This window comes from Alosa sapidissima, chromosome 5 (genome assembly GCF_018492685.1).
Source record: "Alosa sapidissima isolate fAloSap1 chromosome 5, fAloSap1.pri, whole genome shotgun sequence".
NCBI classification, from domain to species: Eukaryota; Metazoa; Chordata; class Actinopteri; order Clupeiformes; family Clupeidae; genus Alosa; species Alosa sapidissima.
The window spans coordinates 31,086,078-31,104,100 of NC_055961.1; the positions used below are offsets into that span (position 1 = coordinate 31,086,078).

General features: G+C 45.2%; 1 pseudogene; it reads right to left on the bottom strand.

Moving 5' to 3' along the window:
* Positions 1-1,096: 1,096 nt before the first annotated feature.
* On the bottom strand, positions 1,097-4,143 carry LOC121709793 (annotated as a pseudogene).
* Between the last annotated feature and the right edge of the window lie 13,880 nt (positions 4,144-18,023).

Consider the following 18,023-nt stretch of genomic DNA (forward strand, 5'->3'; position numbering starts at 1 on the left):
ACTTGACTATAAAGAGTAAAGTAAATTATGTACTTATTTCCGGAATTGACGTCACTTCCTGGACTCGTCTGAGGCTGGTCTGAGGTCTCTAAATGACTTAACCCCTACTGGAATCCCCCCTACAATTTGGGCAACGATAGCTTTCAGAAAATACTTGTATTACACGCGAGAAACACGAGGACGTGCACTTTAATGACGCGGAAGCAATGCAGGCCATAGTTTTGCACAAATTGAAGCAGAAATAGGCCTACACCAAATGCTGAAAAACGTTCACGTGTGATAAAGTCTTGGGTAGGCTATGTTATTCACCTATTCTGATTCTGAAGGAGAATATCTGCCTTTTGGAGATTATGATCGATAATGGACGTGATACAGACAGTAGGGGTAGTAGAAATAGGGCTCTGATGAACTACAAAGTCACCCGCGATAGGAACTGATTTGACCAGGATACTTTATTGTAGGCCTTGTGGTTATAGGCTAGTAATAGTTTACTATTGTTGGTATACATCTTAGGCCTACGGTTTTCCTGTTAATTTGTTATGTGGGTAATATGACAAAAAAGAAAGTAAACCTGCTCAAATATGCTTAACATCCAGTATTTACTGAAAGGTGCATAATTTGAGGTGCTTGCCATCCAGTGGTAAATTAGATGGATAAATTTACCCCCTTCATAAACTTTTGTTTATACTCAAGATTTTTACATTTACAGTAGGACTTTATCTCTGACCACATTCAAGCCATGGCCTTTTGGAAATTGGACTAATTTTAACATCACCTTTCCCCTTTTTAAATATATTTTCTTTTTCTTTTTTCACTTTTTATTTGTTTACCCCCTGTTTGCCCCCTGTTTACCCCCAGACTGATGGGACTTGTGGAGAGATACAATCAGACTCTCAAGGCCATGATCAGAAAGTTTGTCTTCTAATGGCAAGGACTGAGATCATTGGTTGCCTTATCTTTTGTTCACCTACAGAGGTGTGCCTCAAAAGTCCACTGGATTCTCCCCTTTTGGGCTCCTCTATGGCCGATGTGAAAGGGGACCAATTGATGTGCTTTGGGATGCCTTGGAAAAGCCAAAGAACCAGCAACCACCAGTTCACTTGCCTACGTCCTTGCCATGCAAGACAGGATGGAGATGGCCAAGCTGGTGGAAGATCAGATGGAACAAGACCAAAAGAGACAGAAGGAGTGGTATGACCAGTCTGCCAAGAAACGTTCGAGGTGAGGCAGGTCGTCTTGCTGTAGGTGCCCACCTCTGAGAACAAGTTAATGTTTGGTGGCAGGGCCATTACACCATCCTGAGGAGAATGGGACCAGCTACCTATGAGGTGGCAATGATGGAGCGACGGAGAACCAAGTAGGCATTCTACGTTAATCTGCTTAAGGATTGGAAAGAGTGGTGGGCCCGGGCGACCCTGCCGAGGGTGATCAGTCCCCGGCCTGTGTCCAAGTGGCATGCTACTCCATGGATCCCCCCCTCCGGATCCACAACAATTGTGAGGCTTTTTCGGCGGCCTCAGAGATGTTCTTTATGGCTCGCCTGTTGACCTTTAACTCCAAGGAGTGTTCAGAGCAACGACTGTCCAGCAAAGCCCCGGCAACCGACCTCTACTGGCTTGCTGCGTGCTTTCTAGCCACTGCTGCTGCACTCCTCCACCAGCTCTGCATACTTGGCTCTCTTGCGCTCATTTGCCTCCTCCAATCTGTCTTCCCAGGGGACAGTAAGCTCCACTATGACCACTTGCCTGGTCGACACCACGTCTGGGCGGAGTGATGTGGCTGTGAACTTGAGCTACCTTCCCAGGTCCACTTGGAGGTGCCAGTCTCTTGCATTGGCGAGGAGCCCACCTGGGGAGCGTGGCTGATGTTGTGCCTTCTCCCCAGCTCTGACAAAGGACATGGTATGCTTGGAGGGATACTGACTCTTCCAAGCATGACTGCTCTGAATCGCTGCGGTGATTGTATCTGCCAGAGCCCTGAGGAACTGATCATGGCGCCAGGGATAACACCTATCCCCCAAAGCCACCAAGCCCCAGCGGTGTAGGTTGGATGGGCTAGGGAGAAGGTTGTACACCAAACTGATGAGGAACTTGATGCGCAGTGGTTCAGAGCTCCACAACTGTGCCCAGGTGATCTTGCGCTGCTCGGCGTTCTCCCACCTAGTCCAGGCATCTTGCTGTTACATTCCGACCATCTTGGTCAGGCGATCTTCCTCCACTTCTGCCCGCACCTCGTCCTGCACCAACTGACGCTTCTCCCTCCCTCTTGCTTTGTCATAGTGTGGCTTGGGAAAACTGCCCAGGCCTGCACGTCCCACCGCCATGTTGCCAACCAAGACGCAATGCCTCAGCCGTGCCTCCGCTCTGTCCACCGCTTCCTGTGCCTGCCACTTCCTTCCCTTCTTAACGCAGATCCCAACTGAGGAGACTTTGGCATCAGAGGAATCTTGGTACATCAAGATCCCCCTTGTTTGGGTAGGCTTGTATATATGGAACTGTTTATTCACTGATTGTTTTTTCTTTTTCTTTCTTTCTTTCTTTTCTGTTGATAGCAATGCCATGTATTTCTTTGTGATTAGTGGGGCTCTTAGACCTACATCACATGGTTGGTTAGCTGATTGTAAGGCCTACATATATCCCTTTATAAATGTGTCTACCATTTGCCTGAAGAAGACCCAGCAGGATCAAAACGTTTCTTTTTGTATATTAAATATATGGGAGTCAAAAGCAGTGTTGCGGAAAATATATGTTTTCATTTGAGCCCTAACCACCTCCTGAGGAACTGACTGATGGTCCTCTCTGGTGCTTTTACCGTTGTCATGGGTACCTTGTATACATGAAGGGGCCAGAGAACCCTCTGCAGGATTCCGGGCTGATACATCCAGGTCTTGTACTTTTCCTGGGAGCCCCAAATTGTCAACTGCTGTGAGCGAGTTCATCACATCATTCCTGGTTTGTTGGAGAGTGGTTGTGTCCTTCAGGGAGCTGTCAAAGATCTTCCCCAAGCTCTGGACTGGTCTTTTTGTCACTAATGGAATTTGTGACCCCTCCAAGGTAAAGAGGAACCGGTTGGCCACTTTGCCTTTCTTTAAGACCAGGGACCTGGATTTTGCTGGCTTAAAACTCATCCTTGCCCATAGGATGAGACGTTGGAGCCCCTGAAGAAGCCATCTGCACTGGTTAGGTCATCCATCCACCTCTGCTGATTTGTTGATCATGTTCATGGCTAGAGTGAAGAGTGATACCGAGATTGTGCAGCCGGTAATGATGCCCTTCTCTAGTCGTTGCCAGGCAGATGTTACCGTTCCTGATGAAACTCTCAATCTGAAACTGTTGTAATAGTCCAGAATGAGATTGCAGATCGTCTCTGGCACATGATGTCTTGTCAGTGCTTCTTTGACCAGCTTGTGGGGAATGGACCCATAGACGTTGGTAAGGTCCAGCCAGAGAACGGCAAGGTCTCCTCTGGTCTCATTTGCCTCCCGGATCAACTGGTTCATCACTCCTGTGTGTTCTAAGCATCCAGGTGTCTATGTACCCGTTCTTCAAGAGGAACTCCATTAGCCGTGGGGACACGATCTTGAAGAAGATTTTCCCTTCAACGCAGAGCAGCGAGATTATGCAAAACTGCTCAATGGTGCTTGCATTCTCTTCTTTGGATATCCAGATCCCCTTGGCTGATCTCCATTGGGAAGCCACTTTCCCTCTCTGCCAAAACACCCTCAGGATTTTCCAGGGTCAAACAAGTAGCTTTGGGCACTGTTTGTAGACCCTATAAGGTACTCCACTGAGACCAGGAGCGGAATTTGATCTTGCTGCAATTACTGCATCCTTCACCTCTTTCAAGGTGGGCCCGGAGATGGCCCTCACTCCTTGCCCTTCTTTCGGTGCCACTCGGCCTGCCTGAGTGTGGTGAGCCTCCTCCTTACAATCTCTCGGAGTTCAGCCAGGGCAGTTTTCTCCTCCTCTTTTGCTGCCTTGTACTGACGTTTCAAGGATCATAGATCTTGTCTCAGCGGCTGATCTTGACCTCTCGCCGGTTTGATCATGATGGAGTAGTTGTACCACGCTTTTCTGTGACGCCAAACCGCTCTGCGCCTATGCCCATTGTGAGGGTGCACAAGGTATGGAGTTTCTGTTGCATTCCCCTTACATATTGCCTCCAAGATCTTATCAAGGTCCTCATCGAACTGGTGCCAATTCTTCTTATTAGCGGCAGGCCACTTCACCCGACGGTGTTCTGACTTTCTGCTTTGAGAGGCTGGTGCTGCTTGGAGGTAGAGGGTGACATGGGAATCAATTTTCACTCCCGTCCCATCCCAAGCCCACACAAATACTCCCGTCATATCCCGATCACGTGACTGCCCGCCCCCCCAAAAATCCTGTCCTGCAAAATCCCAAGAGAATCCTGTCCCACTCCCGTTTCGTTCCCTATGTTGTCTAAAGCATTGGTTCCCAAAGTCAAGTCAAGTCAAGTCAAGTCAAGTTTATTTATATAGCACATTTCATACACAGAGGTCATTCAATGTGCTTTACATAAACAAAACCAAACGATAATAACAAATAAAAGCATAGAAGGGCAATATAGTCAAAGAATAGTTAAAAGGTAAAGATCATAATAAAAGGAAAACATAAAACACAAGGTAAAATCATTTAAAAATAAAGAATAATTAGTAAGCAAAAACAAAGGCAAAAGTAGTAAAAAAAGTAATAAAAGACAAAGTAGAATAATTATCGAGGCAGATTCAGAATTTGTAACTCGGCACAGTTAGCAGAAAGCGTCTGAGAACAGTTTGGTCTTAAGTCTAGATTTAAAACTGGCTACAGTTGGGGCCTTTTTAATGTCATCCGAAAGTTGGTTCCACAACTGAGCCGCATAGCAGCTAAAAGCTGCTTCACCATGTTTAGTTCTAACTGTAGGTTTTACTAGCAGGTTTTTCACCTGGGACCTGAGAGGACGAGAAGGTGTGTACTGCTGAAGCATGTCTGACAAGTATTTAGGTCCTGCTCCATTTACTGATTTATAAACAAGCAATAGTGCTTTAAAGTCAATTCTGTGACTTACTGGAAGCCAGTGCAAGGACTTAAGAATTGGAGTAATGTGGTCAGTTCTTTTAGTTTTTGTTAGAGTCCTAGCTGCTCCATTTTGTATCACCTGAAGCTGTTTAATAGTCTTTTTAGGAAGGCCTGTGAACAGTCCATTGCAGTAATCAACCCTGCTGGAGATAAATGCATGAACCCAAAGGGTTGGTCGCAGGAGATTTTATTTGGGTCGCCAGCATAGTGACAATTTATGTAGTGTAATAGGCCTAGCTAATACCTTTTTTAGCTTAGGAACTCCTTCTGTGCACATTTAGAACACCGCCAGAACGTGGATATCACTCGCAAAATGAAACAATATTTCTGTCGGGCGCCTACCATGGACCTCACAGTTGCAAAATGCAAGGAACATGAATCAGTTTATATGTGCACGAGCAATAACGGACATCAGCTCTTCAACATGGCCCATTAAAATATAGAAAGTATCATTTTAAATCGTAAAAAAACCCTGCTGTCAACAATAAGCTAAAGCAGACATCCATAGACCAGACATGAGGTTTATTTGCGTCATAGGCTACAGATAGTTTCAATTGTAGATAGCCTAAGCCTCTTTAAAGTTAATAGCAGTCTCCTCACATTCCATATTATTTCGGATTTAAAACGCACAAAAGAGCATTAGAAAGGCTATAATTTAAATGGACATGTAAACGCTATTTCCTCTTTCCAATCTTGCGAACTTCACTACAGTAAAGCTGCATTGCCATTTATTGGCTAGTTTCCCATAACAACCACCACATAGGCTAGTCGACGTGATGAGGGTTAGCCTATTAAGATCGACTTTGAACACAGTGAGCCATACAACTTGACAATTACATTGTATCATAGTGTTAATGTGTTGAGTAAAGCTACGCATGTTTAGATTGATTTTGTTACCATGTGTGTTTATTCCTGCCGTTACAAAAACTAGCATCTCAGATAACGTTAGCGATTAGCTCACGTTGATATGGCAATAGAAAACACCTTCAGTTTTCGGTGTAGTCGCTGACACTGATTGATGGGCTTGTGAACAGCGCAGCTGCTTTGTATTGCTCTGATAGGCTACTCTGCGGCTAGCAGTAGCCAATCAATAAACGTATTGTGAGTTGTAAGTGGTTCTCTTTTGTAGAAATGCCTTGCAATCTTTGAGTGCACTCACCCCATGTTTTAATTTAATCTCCGGCTCCATTCCCCTCCCGCCCACTCCCGTTGATTTCTGCCCGTCCCGTCCCTATCACGTTACCAACAGTGAAATTGACTCCCGTACCACAGGACTCCCGCGGGAATACCGTGACCCGCGGGAGTCCCGAAAAATTGTCACCCTCTACTTGGAGGTTCCGGGCACTGTGGTGTGGCTCCGGGCCTGGCTCCTCCCCCAGAGGTCAGAGAACAATTACTTTGATAAAGTAGCCTATGCCGCTGGCCACACATGAACTGACTGAAATACAATGCACAAAATGCATTTTGCTGGATGTTAACTGACAGGAAAGTAGCCTATACATGACGGATTAGCTAAGCTAGGCTACCTTATAGTAGGCCTATGCAATAACGTTACTTGCAAGCCCATGTCTACTTTCTTAAAGGGGTCATAGAATGCAAAACCGAGTTTACCTTGTCATAGCGATAGTTCAGTGGGTGAAATGGAGATACAGAGAACTTCAAAACCCTATCGACACAGGATAGCAGGGTAGCAGGATAGTTACAAGATTACATTAGACCTACTGACTGTACCTACTGTATACAGTGATATTTATAGGATTTTAGATTATTGTACTCTACTCCATGGTATGTAAATTGCCCCTTGGGGATAAATAAAAGTGTTTTTGAATTGACACAAATGAGAGAAGGCCTAGTAATATTTTCGTTGACCTCGTTTCACTTCAGCCATAGGCTACAAACTGCACAGAGCTCCTGCCCAGCTAACTGGACGTCCTGTTGTAAGATCATACATTACTACATGGAAAGAAGGTAAAAATCTCGATAATCAGATGACTTAATCAGCAGGATAGTAGTTACATGAGTACATTAGACCTACTGACACAAACGTAATATTTTCATTGACGCGAGCACAGACCTCTCAAGTCTCACGCATTGAGCGTGAGACGCACGCATTTCAATGACTTCACACGCCACACATGGCATTTCTCACTCCGAGAAATTATTAACTTGCCCGCACATACATTTCTAAGGGCTATATTTTACAAACGTGTCACATAACGTTGCTGTCTGTGCGCTCATTCAGCTCAGAGAGCTGCTGTTCAGTTACTAACCTATCGGTCAATCAGAAAATAAGATTTCTCAACCAATCAGGGAATAGTTTTGTTTTGTTGCCGGGCGAACTCTGAGTTTCAGTTTCGTGAGTAGTCTCGGCCTTCGGTGAATGCATAGCGGAGGTGGTAAACGAGGTGGAGTTGGAAGAGAACCAACTGGAGGTGAAAGAGAACAGGATAATCAGGTAATAACTTCATTCATTTCAATCACTCATTTGTTACTATAGTTTTCCTACTCGTTGTTTAAGAACAATATAATTTAAGTGTTCGTTTGAATAGTAGCTTATTGAATAGCCTATTGTTATAGGTCACTTTTAATGTCATGTCATATTATATAATTATATCCTGGCCATGGATGCATTAATCATTGCATCTGTATTCAAAAATGTCAGGTAAAAAGCAATTAAGCATCCTCTCATTCACCCTGAGAGAGGAAAGCCCCCTAAAAGGTCCAGATTAGTGGATGCTCAGAGGTGGTGAAAAGGCCCATTATTGAATTGTTAGTTCCATGTGTCAAATCTTTTTTTTTGCAAATCCGAGCAATTATAAATTATACTGTTGCCCCATTTTGACTTAGGAGGGCATTGCTCCTACATACTTTATCCAATAATCAAATGCCTGCTCTCTTTTGGAAAGCTGAGGCACTGTTGGAAAACAATTATACTGTGATATACTGACACAAAGTTACAAAGGCTAGATTATTCTTTTCTTTTTCTACCGGATAACAAGCACCTTTGAACTGACCACATTTCAGCCCTCTAGGTCTTCACTTGATATGACTTGAGTCCTAGCATTAGGTCTTGTCATGTTGTGTGCAAAAGTAGATCAATATAGAAATATAGCTGCAAGCAGCAATGAGGGGGCCAAGCAGTGAAATCAGCAGGCCAGATTTGCCATGTAAGTCAATGCCGTTGCATCAGACATATAGCCTTAAGCAGTCACAGCAAGTTCCATGCCATACAACCCAAGATTGGCTGAGTTACAAGGTCAAGTTTCACATCAAAACATAACTGATTTTGTGGGGCTGAACCAGGGCTGAGTGTCGCCGCCCCCTCCCCCAGCCAGCCCACCGCCGCAACCGCCCCTGCCCATCCCACCCCGTCCCACCCTTGCACGCACACATTAGAATGAACTAGATGGAACTTGCTGTCATCAGTTTCACATCAAAAATAAAAGATTGACTGATATATGATCACACTTGCTGTGATTTAAACATAGAGGTCAACAATTGACGTCATAGGGTGTGTTGAACTCGGCTTGGCCCAAGGATTCCAATGATACCTCATTTTGCCATTCGGGTCAACAGGTCAAAAGTTACGTCCGTAAACACAAGTCCAACTTTGGCCTGTTGGTGGCGCTAGAGCGCTTGAGGTGCCGGCATGAAACTTGGTGAAATGAATTATTGGACTGTCCCCAATTAGTGTGCAAAATTGTATAACTTTTTACCAGACGGTTCTATGGGCTGCCATTGACTTCCATTGCAAAATAATGCGCATCAGCAACTACTGACCAAAATGCATTTTTGTCAATTACGGAGCCCCCTAGAGGTCAAATGTCACCAAATTTCTTGAGCATCCTCCCGATGAGGTCTGAGGTACATGTACTAAGTTTGGTTTTGATACATGAAAGTGTTGCTGAGATATGACATCACTTCCTGTTTGGCGGCTTCGCCGCAAATTTTGATTGGCTGGTACAGGCCAATGCCTCTGTCAATTGTTCCAGAAAGCAATGCACTCATCAGGCATGGTCTGTAGATGGTCTCTGCCAATTTTGGTGAGGATCCGCTGAAATTTGTGACCTGCAAAAACGTGTACGTGTTTTTGATTAAATCCAATATGGCGGCCGAATCAATTACGATGACATCACAAGTTGGCTTGGGTCGGCCTAAGGACCTTCAACAGTAGTACCAGACACCACTAGTGGGTTTCAATTCTAAGCACAACTGCAGCTACAGGCCAAAAGGCATGTTTCTTAATTACAGCGCCCCCTAGAGGTCAAAGGTCACCAAATTTCTTGAGTGTCCCCCTGATTGGGTCCTGAGTCCATGGACTTAGTTTGGTTATGATAGATGAATGGGTTGCTGAGATATGAGCTCACTTCCTGTTTGGCGGCTTCGCCGCAAATTTCGATTGGCTGTTACGCGCGAACGGTTTTAGTTCCGAAGACGAAAAAGAATAACTTTTGTGCGGCTTGGTCTGAAGAGCATGTGTGTCAAGTTTGGTGACGATCGGACAAAATTTGTGACCTGTGAAGTTTTAGTTTCACTTTCACTAAAATCCAATATGGCGGAAAATCCGTCATGGCGGAAAATGACGTCATAGGGTGCGTTGAACTCGGCTTGGTCCAAGGATTCCAACGATACCTCATTTTTGACAATCGGGTCAACAGGTCAGAAGTTACGTGCGTGAACGCAAGTCCAACTTTGGCCTGTTGGTGGCGCTAGAGCGCTCAAGGTGCCGGTATGAAACTTGGTGAAATTAATTATGGGACTATCCCTAATCAGTGTGCCAAATTTCACAACTTTTCACCAGACGGTTCTATGGGCTGCCATTGACTTCAATGGCGGAATAATAATAATAAATATAGCTGCAAGCAGCAATGAGGGGGCCAAGCAGTGAGATCAGCAGGCCAGATTAACCATGTAAATCAATGCCGTTGCATCAGACATATAGCCTTAAGCAGTCACAGCAAGTTCCATGCCATACAACCCAAGATTGGCTGAGTTACAAGGTCAAGTTTCACATCAAAACATAACTGATTTTGTGGGGCTGAACCAGGGCTGAGTGTCGCCGCCCCCTCCCCCAGCCAGCCCACCGCCGCAACCGCCCCTGCCCATCCCACCCCGTCCCACCCTTGCACGCACACATTAGAATGAACTAGATGGAACTCGCAGTCATCAGTTTCACATCAAAAATAAAAGATTGACTGAGATATGATCACACTTGCTGTGATTTAAACACAGAGGTCAACAATTGACGTCATAGGGTGCGTTGAACTCGGCTTGGTCCAAGGATTCCAACGATCCCTCATTTTTGACAATCGGGTCAACAGGTCAGAAGTTACGTGCGTGAACGCAAGTCCAACTTTGGCCTGTTGGTGGCGCTAGAGCGCTCAAGGTGCCGGTATGAAACTTGGTGAAATGAATTATTGGACTGTCCCCAATTAGTGTGCAAAATTTTATAACTTTTTACCAGACGGTTCTATGGGCTGCCATTGACTTCCATTGCAAAATAATGCGCATCAGCAACTACTGGCCAAAATGCATTTTTGTCAATTACGATGCCCCCTAGAGGTCAAATGTCACCAAATTTTTTGAGCGTCCTCCCGATGGGGTCTGAGGTACATGTACTAAATTTGGTTTTGATACATGAAAGCGTTGCTGAGATATGAAATCACTTCCTGTTTGGCGGCTTTGCCGCAAATTTCGATTGGCTGGTACAGGTCAATGCTTCTGTCAATTGTTCCAGAAAGCAATGCACTCCTCAGGCATGGTCTGTTGATGGTCTCTGCCAATTTTGGTGAGGATCCGCTGAAATTTGTGACCTGCAAAAACGTGTACGTGTTTTTGATTAAATCCAATATGGCGGCCGAATCAATTACGATGACATCACAAGTCGGCTTGGGTCGGCCTAAGGACCTCCAACAGTATTACCAGACACCACTAGTGCATTTTAATTCTAAGCAAAACAGCAGCTACAGGCCAAAAGGCATGTTTCTTAATTACAGCGCCCCCTAGAGGTCAAAGGTCACCAGATTTCTTGAGCGTCCCCCTGATTGGGTCCTGAGTACATGTACTAAGTTTGGTTATGACAGATGAATGGGTTGCTGAGATATGAGCTCACTTCCTGTTTGGCGGCTTCGCCGCAAACTTCGATTGGCTGTTACGCGCGAACGGTTTTAGTTCCGAAGACGAAAAGTGATAACTTTTGTGCGGCTTGGTCTGAAGAGCATGTGTGTCAAGTTTGGTGACGATCGGATAAAATTTGTGACCTGTGAAGTTTTAGTTTCACTTTCACTAAAATCCAATATGGCGGAAAATCCATCATGGCGGAAAATGACGTCATAGGGTGCGTTGAACTCGGCTTGGTCCAAGGATTCCAACGGTACCTCATTTTTCAAAATTGGATCAACAGGTCAAAAGTTACGTGCGTGAACGCACGTCCAACTTTGGCCTGTTGGTGGCGCTAGAGCCCTCGAGGAGCCGACATGAAACTTGGTGAAATTAATCATTGGCCTGTCCCCAATCGGTGTGCCAAATTTCACAACTTTTTACCAGACGGTTCTATGGGCTGCCATAGACTCCCATGGCGGAAGAAAGATGTTAAATAATAATATAGCTGCAAGCAGCAATGAGGGGGCCAAGCAGTTAATTCAGCAGGCCAGATTAACCATGTAAGTCAATGCCGTTGCATCAGACATATAGCCTTAAGCAGTCACAGCAAGTTCCATGCCATACAACCCAAGATTGGCTGAGTTACAAGGTCAAGTTTCACATCAAAACATAACTGATTTTGTGGGGCTGAACCAGGGCTGAGTGTCGCCGCCCCCTCCCCCAGCCAGCCCACCGCCGCAACCGCCCCTGCCCATCCCATCCCGTCCCACCCTTGCACGCACACATTAGAATGAACTAGATGGAACTTGCTGTCATCAGTTTCACATCAAAAATAAAAGATTGACTGAGATATGATCACACTTGCTGTGATTTAAACACAGAGGTCAAAAATTGACGTCATAGGGTGTGTTGAACTCGGCTTGGCCCAAGGATTCCAATGATACCTCATTTTGCCATTCGGGTCAACAGGTCAAAAGTTATGTCCGTGAACACAAGTCCAACTTTGGCCTGTTGGTGGCGCTAGAGCGCTTGAGGTGCCGGCATGAAACTTGGTGAAATGAATTAGTGGACTGTCCCCAATTAGTGTGCAAAATTTTATAACTTTTTACCAGACGGTTCTATGGGCTGCCATTGACTTCCATTGCAAAATAATGCGCATCAGCAACTACTGGCCAAAATGCATTTTTGTCAATTACGGTGCCCCTTAGAGGTCAAATGTCACCAAATTTCTTGAGCGTCCTCCCGATGGGGTCTGAGGTACATGTACTAAATTTGGTTTTGATACATGAAAGCGTTGCTGAGATATGAAATCACTTCCTGTTTGGCGGCTTCGCCGCAAGTTTCGATTGGCTGGTACAGGTCAATGCTTTTGTCAATTGTTCCAGAAAGCAATGCACTCATCAGGCATGGTCTGAAGATGGTCTCTGCCAATTTTGGTGAAGAACAGATGAAATTTGTGACCTGCGAAAACTTGTACATGTTTTTGATTAAATCCAATATGGCGGCCGAATCAATTACGATGACATCACAAGTTGGCTTGGGTCGGCCTAAGGACCTCCAACAGTATTACCAGACACCACTAGTGCGTTTTAATTCTAAGCACAACTGCAGCTACAGGCCAAAAAGCATGTTTCTTAATTACAGCGCCCCCTAGAGGTCAAAGGTCACCAAATTTCTTAAGTGTTCTCCTGATGGGGTCGTAAGTCTACCTACCAAGTTTGGTTTTCATAACTGCAAGGGTTGCTGAGATATGAGCTCACTTCCTGTTTGGCGGCTTCGCCGCAAATTTCGATTGGCTGTTCCGCGCGAACGGTTTTAGTTCCGAAGACAAAAAGCAATGCATTAATGAGGCATGGTCTGTAGATGATATCTATGAAGTTTGGTGTCGATCGGACAAAATGTTTGACCTCTGATACGTTTTAAGTGATTTTGATGAAATCCAAAATGGCGGAAAATCCATCATGGCGGAAAATGACGTCATAGGGTGCGTTGAACTCGGCTTGGTCCAAGGATTCCAACGGTACCTCATTTTTCAAAATCGGATCAACAGGTCAAAAGTTACGTACGTGAACGCACGTCCAACTTTGGCCTGTTGGTGGCGCTAGAGCGCGGGAGGTGCCGGCATGAAACTTGGTGAAATTAATCATGGGCCTGTCCCCAATCGGTGTGCCAAATTTCACAACTTTTTACCATACGGTTCTATGGGCTGCCATAGACTCCCATGGCGGAAGCGTAATAATAATAATAGGGAAGAAAACATAGAATCACTATGGGTTGCCCTGCAGCTTCGCTGCTTGGCCCCCAAATAATAATAGGAAATCATAGAAACACAATGGGGCTTCGCAGCTTCGCTGCTTGGCCCCCAAATATAGCTGCAAGCAGCAATGAGGGGGCCAAGCAGTATAGGCCGGAGTAGCCACGGCGACAAGATAGAACTCAGCAGACACTCGCGATCAACACTTTCAACAAGTGTAACATCAAACATAACTGATTTTGTAGGGCTGAAACAGAGCTGAGTATTGCCACCGCCTCCGCCAGCCAGCCCCCCCACCTAATCACCCCAGCCCGTCCCAGCCCGTCCCACCCCGTCCTGCCCTGCCCTGCCCTTGCACGCACGCATTAGAATTAACTGGATGGAACATGTTGTCATCAGTTTCACATCAAAAAATAAAAAGATTGATAAAACTCATCAGCAACTACAGATCAAAATGCAATATTGCTAATTGCAGCACCCCCTACAGGTCAAAGGTCACCAAATTTTTTGAGCGTCCTCCTAATGGGGTCATGAATATATGTAGTAAGTTTGGTGATGATACATGGCAGGGTTGGTGAGATATGAGCTCACTTCCTGTTTGGCGGCTTCACCACTAATTTGGATTGGCTGTTACAGCCGAATGCTTCTGTCAATTGTTCCAGAAAGCAATGCACTGATAAGGCATGGTCTGAAGATTGTCTCTGCCAATTTTGGTGAGGATCCGCTGAAATTTGTGACCTGCGAAAATTTTTATGTGTTTTTGATTATATCCAATATGGCGGAAAATCCATCATGGCGGAAATTGACGTCATAGGGTGCGTTGAACTCGGCTTGGTCCAAGGATTCCAACGATACCTCATTTTTGACAATCGGCCATACGGGTCAAAAGTTACGTGCGTGAACGCACGTCCAACTTTGGCCTGTTGGTGGCGCTAGAGTGCTCTAGGTGCCATCATGAAACTTGGTGACATTAATCATGGGACTGTCCCTTATCAGTGTGCCAAATTTCACAACTTTTCACCAGACGGTTCTATGGGCTGCCATTGACTTCCATTGCAAAATAATGCGCATCAGCAACTACTGGCCAAAATGCATTTTTGTCAATTACGGTGCCCCCTAGAGGTCAAATGTCACCAAATTTCTTGAGCGTCCTCCCGATGGGGTCCGAGGTACATGTACTAAATTTGGTTTTGATACATGAAAGCGTTGCTGAGATATGAAATCACTTCCTGTTTGGAGGCTTCGCCGCAAATTTCGATTGGCTGGTACAGGTCAATGCTTCTGTCAATTGTTCCAGAAAGCAATGCACTCATCAGGCATGGTCTGAAGATGGTCTCTACCAATTTTGGTGAAGAACAGATAAAATTTGTGACCTGCGAAAACTTGTACGTGTTTTTGATTAAATTCAATATGGCGGCCGAATCAATTACGATGACATCACAAGTTGGCTTGGGTCGGCCTAAGGACCTCCAACAGTATTACCAGACACCACTAGTGCGTTTTAATTCTAAGCACAACTGCAGCTACAGGCCAAAAAGCATGTTTCTTAATTACAGCGCCCCCTAGAGGTCAAAGGTCACCAAATTTCTTGAGCGTCCCCCTGATTGGGTCCTGAGTCCATGGACTAAGTTTGGTTATGATAGATGAATGGGTTGCTGAGATATGAGCTCACTTCCTGTTTGGCGGCTTCGCCGCAAATTTCGATTGGCTGTTACGCGCGAACGGTTTTAGTTCCGAAGACGAAAAAGAATAACTTTTGTGCGGCTTGGTCTGAAGAGCATGTGTGTCAAGTTTGGTGACGATCGGACAAAATTTGTGACCTGTGAAGTTTTAGTTTCACTTTCACTAAAATCCAATATGGTGGAAAATCCATCATGGCGGAAAATGACGTCACAGGGTGCGTTGAACTCGGCTTGGTCCAAGGATTCCAACGATACCTCATTTTTGACAATCGGGTCAACAGGTCAGAAGTTACGTGCGTGAACGCAAGTCCAACTTTGGCCTGTTGGTGGCGCTAGAGCGCTCAAGGTGCCGGTATGAAACTTGGTGAAATTAATTATGGGACTATCCCTAATCAGTGTGCCAAATTTCACAACTTTTCACCAGACGGTTCTATGGGCTGCCATTGACTTCAATGGCGGAATAATAATAATAATAAATATAGCTGCAAGCAGCAATGAGGGGGCCAAGCAGTGAGATCAGCAGGCCAGATTTGCCATGTAAGTCAATGTCGTTGCATCAGACATATAGCCTTAAGCAGTCACAGCAAGTTCCATACCATACAACCCAAGATTGGCTGAGTTACAAGGTCAAGTTTTACATCAAAACATAACTTATTTTGTGGGAATGAACCAGGGCTGAGTGTCGCCGCCCCCTCCCCCAGCCAGCCCACCGCCGCAACCGCCCCTACCCATCCCACCCCGTCCCACCCTTGCACGCACACATTAGAATGAACTAGATGGAACTTGCTGTCATCAGTTTCACATCAAAAATAAAAGATTGACTGAGATATGATCACACTTGCTGTGATTTAAACACAGAGGTCAAAAATTGACGTCATAGGGTGTGTTGAACTCGGCTTGGCCCAAGGATTCCAATGATACCTCATTTTGCCATTCGAGTCAACAGGTCAAAAGTTACGTCCGTCAACACAAGTCCAACTTTGGCCTGTTGGTGGCGCTAGAGCGCTTGAGGTGCCGGCATGAAACTTGGTGAAATGAATTATTGGACTGTCCCCAATTAGTGTGCCAAATTGTATAACTTTTTACCAGACGGTTCTATGGGCTGCCATTGACTTCCATTGCAAAATAATGCGCATCAGCAACTACTGGCCAAAATGCATTTTTGTCAATTACGGAGCCCCCTAGAGGTCAAATGTCACCAAATTTCTTGAGCGTCCTCCCGATGGGGTCTGAGGTACATGTACTAAATTTGGTTTTGATACATGAAAGCGTTGCTGAGATATGAAATCACTTCCTGTTTGGCGGCTTCACCGCAAATTTCGATTGGCTGGTACAGGTCAATGCTTCTGTCAATTGTTCCAGAAAGCAATGCACTCATCAGGCATGGTCTGTAGATGGTCTCTGCCAATTTTGGTGAGGAACAGATGAAATTTGTGACCTGCCAAAACTTTTTTGTGTTTTTGATTTAATCCAATATGGCGGCCGAATCAATTACGATGACATCACAAGTTGGCTTGGGTCGGCCTAAGGACCTTCAACAGTAGTACCAGACACCACTAATGGGTTTTAATTCTAAGCACAACTGCTGCTACAGGCCAAAAGGCATGTTTCTTAATTACAGCGCCCCCTAGAGGTCAAAGGTCACCAGATTTCTTGAGCGTCCCCCTGATTGGGTCCTGAGTCCATGGACTAAGTTTGGTTATGATAGATGAATGGGTTGCTGAGATATGAGCTCACTTCCTGTTTGGCGGCTTTGCCGCAAATTTCGATTGGCTGTTACGCGCGAACGGTTTTAGTTCCGAAGACGAAAAGGAATAACTTTTGTGCGGCTTGGTCTGAAGAGCATGTGTGTCAAGTTTGGTGACGATCGGACAAAATTTGTGACCTGTGAAGTTTTAGTTTCACTTTCACTAAAATCCAATATGGCGGAAAATCCATCATGGCGGAAAATGACGTCATAGGGTGCGTTGAACTCGGCTTGGTCCAAGGATTCCATCGATACCTCATTTTTGACAATCGGGTCAACAGGTCAGAAGTTACGTGCGTGAACGCAAGTCCAACTTTGGCCTGTTGGTGGCGCTAGAGTGCTCAAGGTGCCGGTATGAAACTTGGTGAAATGAATTATTGGACTGTCCCCAATTAGTGTGCAAAATTGTATAACTTTTTACCAGACGGTTCTATGGGCTGCCATTGACTTCCATTGCAAAATAATGCGCATCAGCAACTACTGGCCAAAATGCATTTTTGTCAATTACGGTGCCCCCTAGAGGTCAAATGTCACCAAATTTCTTGAGCGTCCTCCCGATGGGGTCTGAGGTACATGTACTAAATTTGGTTTTGATACATGAAAGCGTTGCTGAGATATGAAATCACTTCCTGTTTGGTGGCTTCGCCGCAAATTTCGATTGGCTGGTACAGGTCAATGCTTCTGTCAATTGTTCCAGAAAGCAATGCACTCATCAGGCATGGTCTGTTGATGGTCTCTGCCAATTTTGGTGAGGATCCGCTGAAATTTGTGACCTGCAAAAACGTGTACGTGTTTTTGATTAAATCCAATATGGCGGCCGAATCAATTACGATGACATCACAAGTTGGCTTGGGTCGGCCTAAGGACCTCCAACAGTATTACCAGACACCACTAGTGCATTTTAATTCTAAGCAAAACAGCAGCTACAGGCCAAAAGGCATGTTTCTTAATTACAGCGCCCCCTAGAGGTCAAAGGTCACCAGATTTTTTGAGCCTCCCCCTGATTGGGTCCTGAGTCCATGTACTAAGTTTGGTTATGATAGATGAATGGGTTGCTGAGATATGAGCTCACTTCCTGTTTGGCGGCTTCGCCGCATATTTCGATTGGCTGTTACGGTCAAACGGTTTGAGTTCCGAAGACGAAAAGTGATAACTTTTGTGCG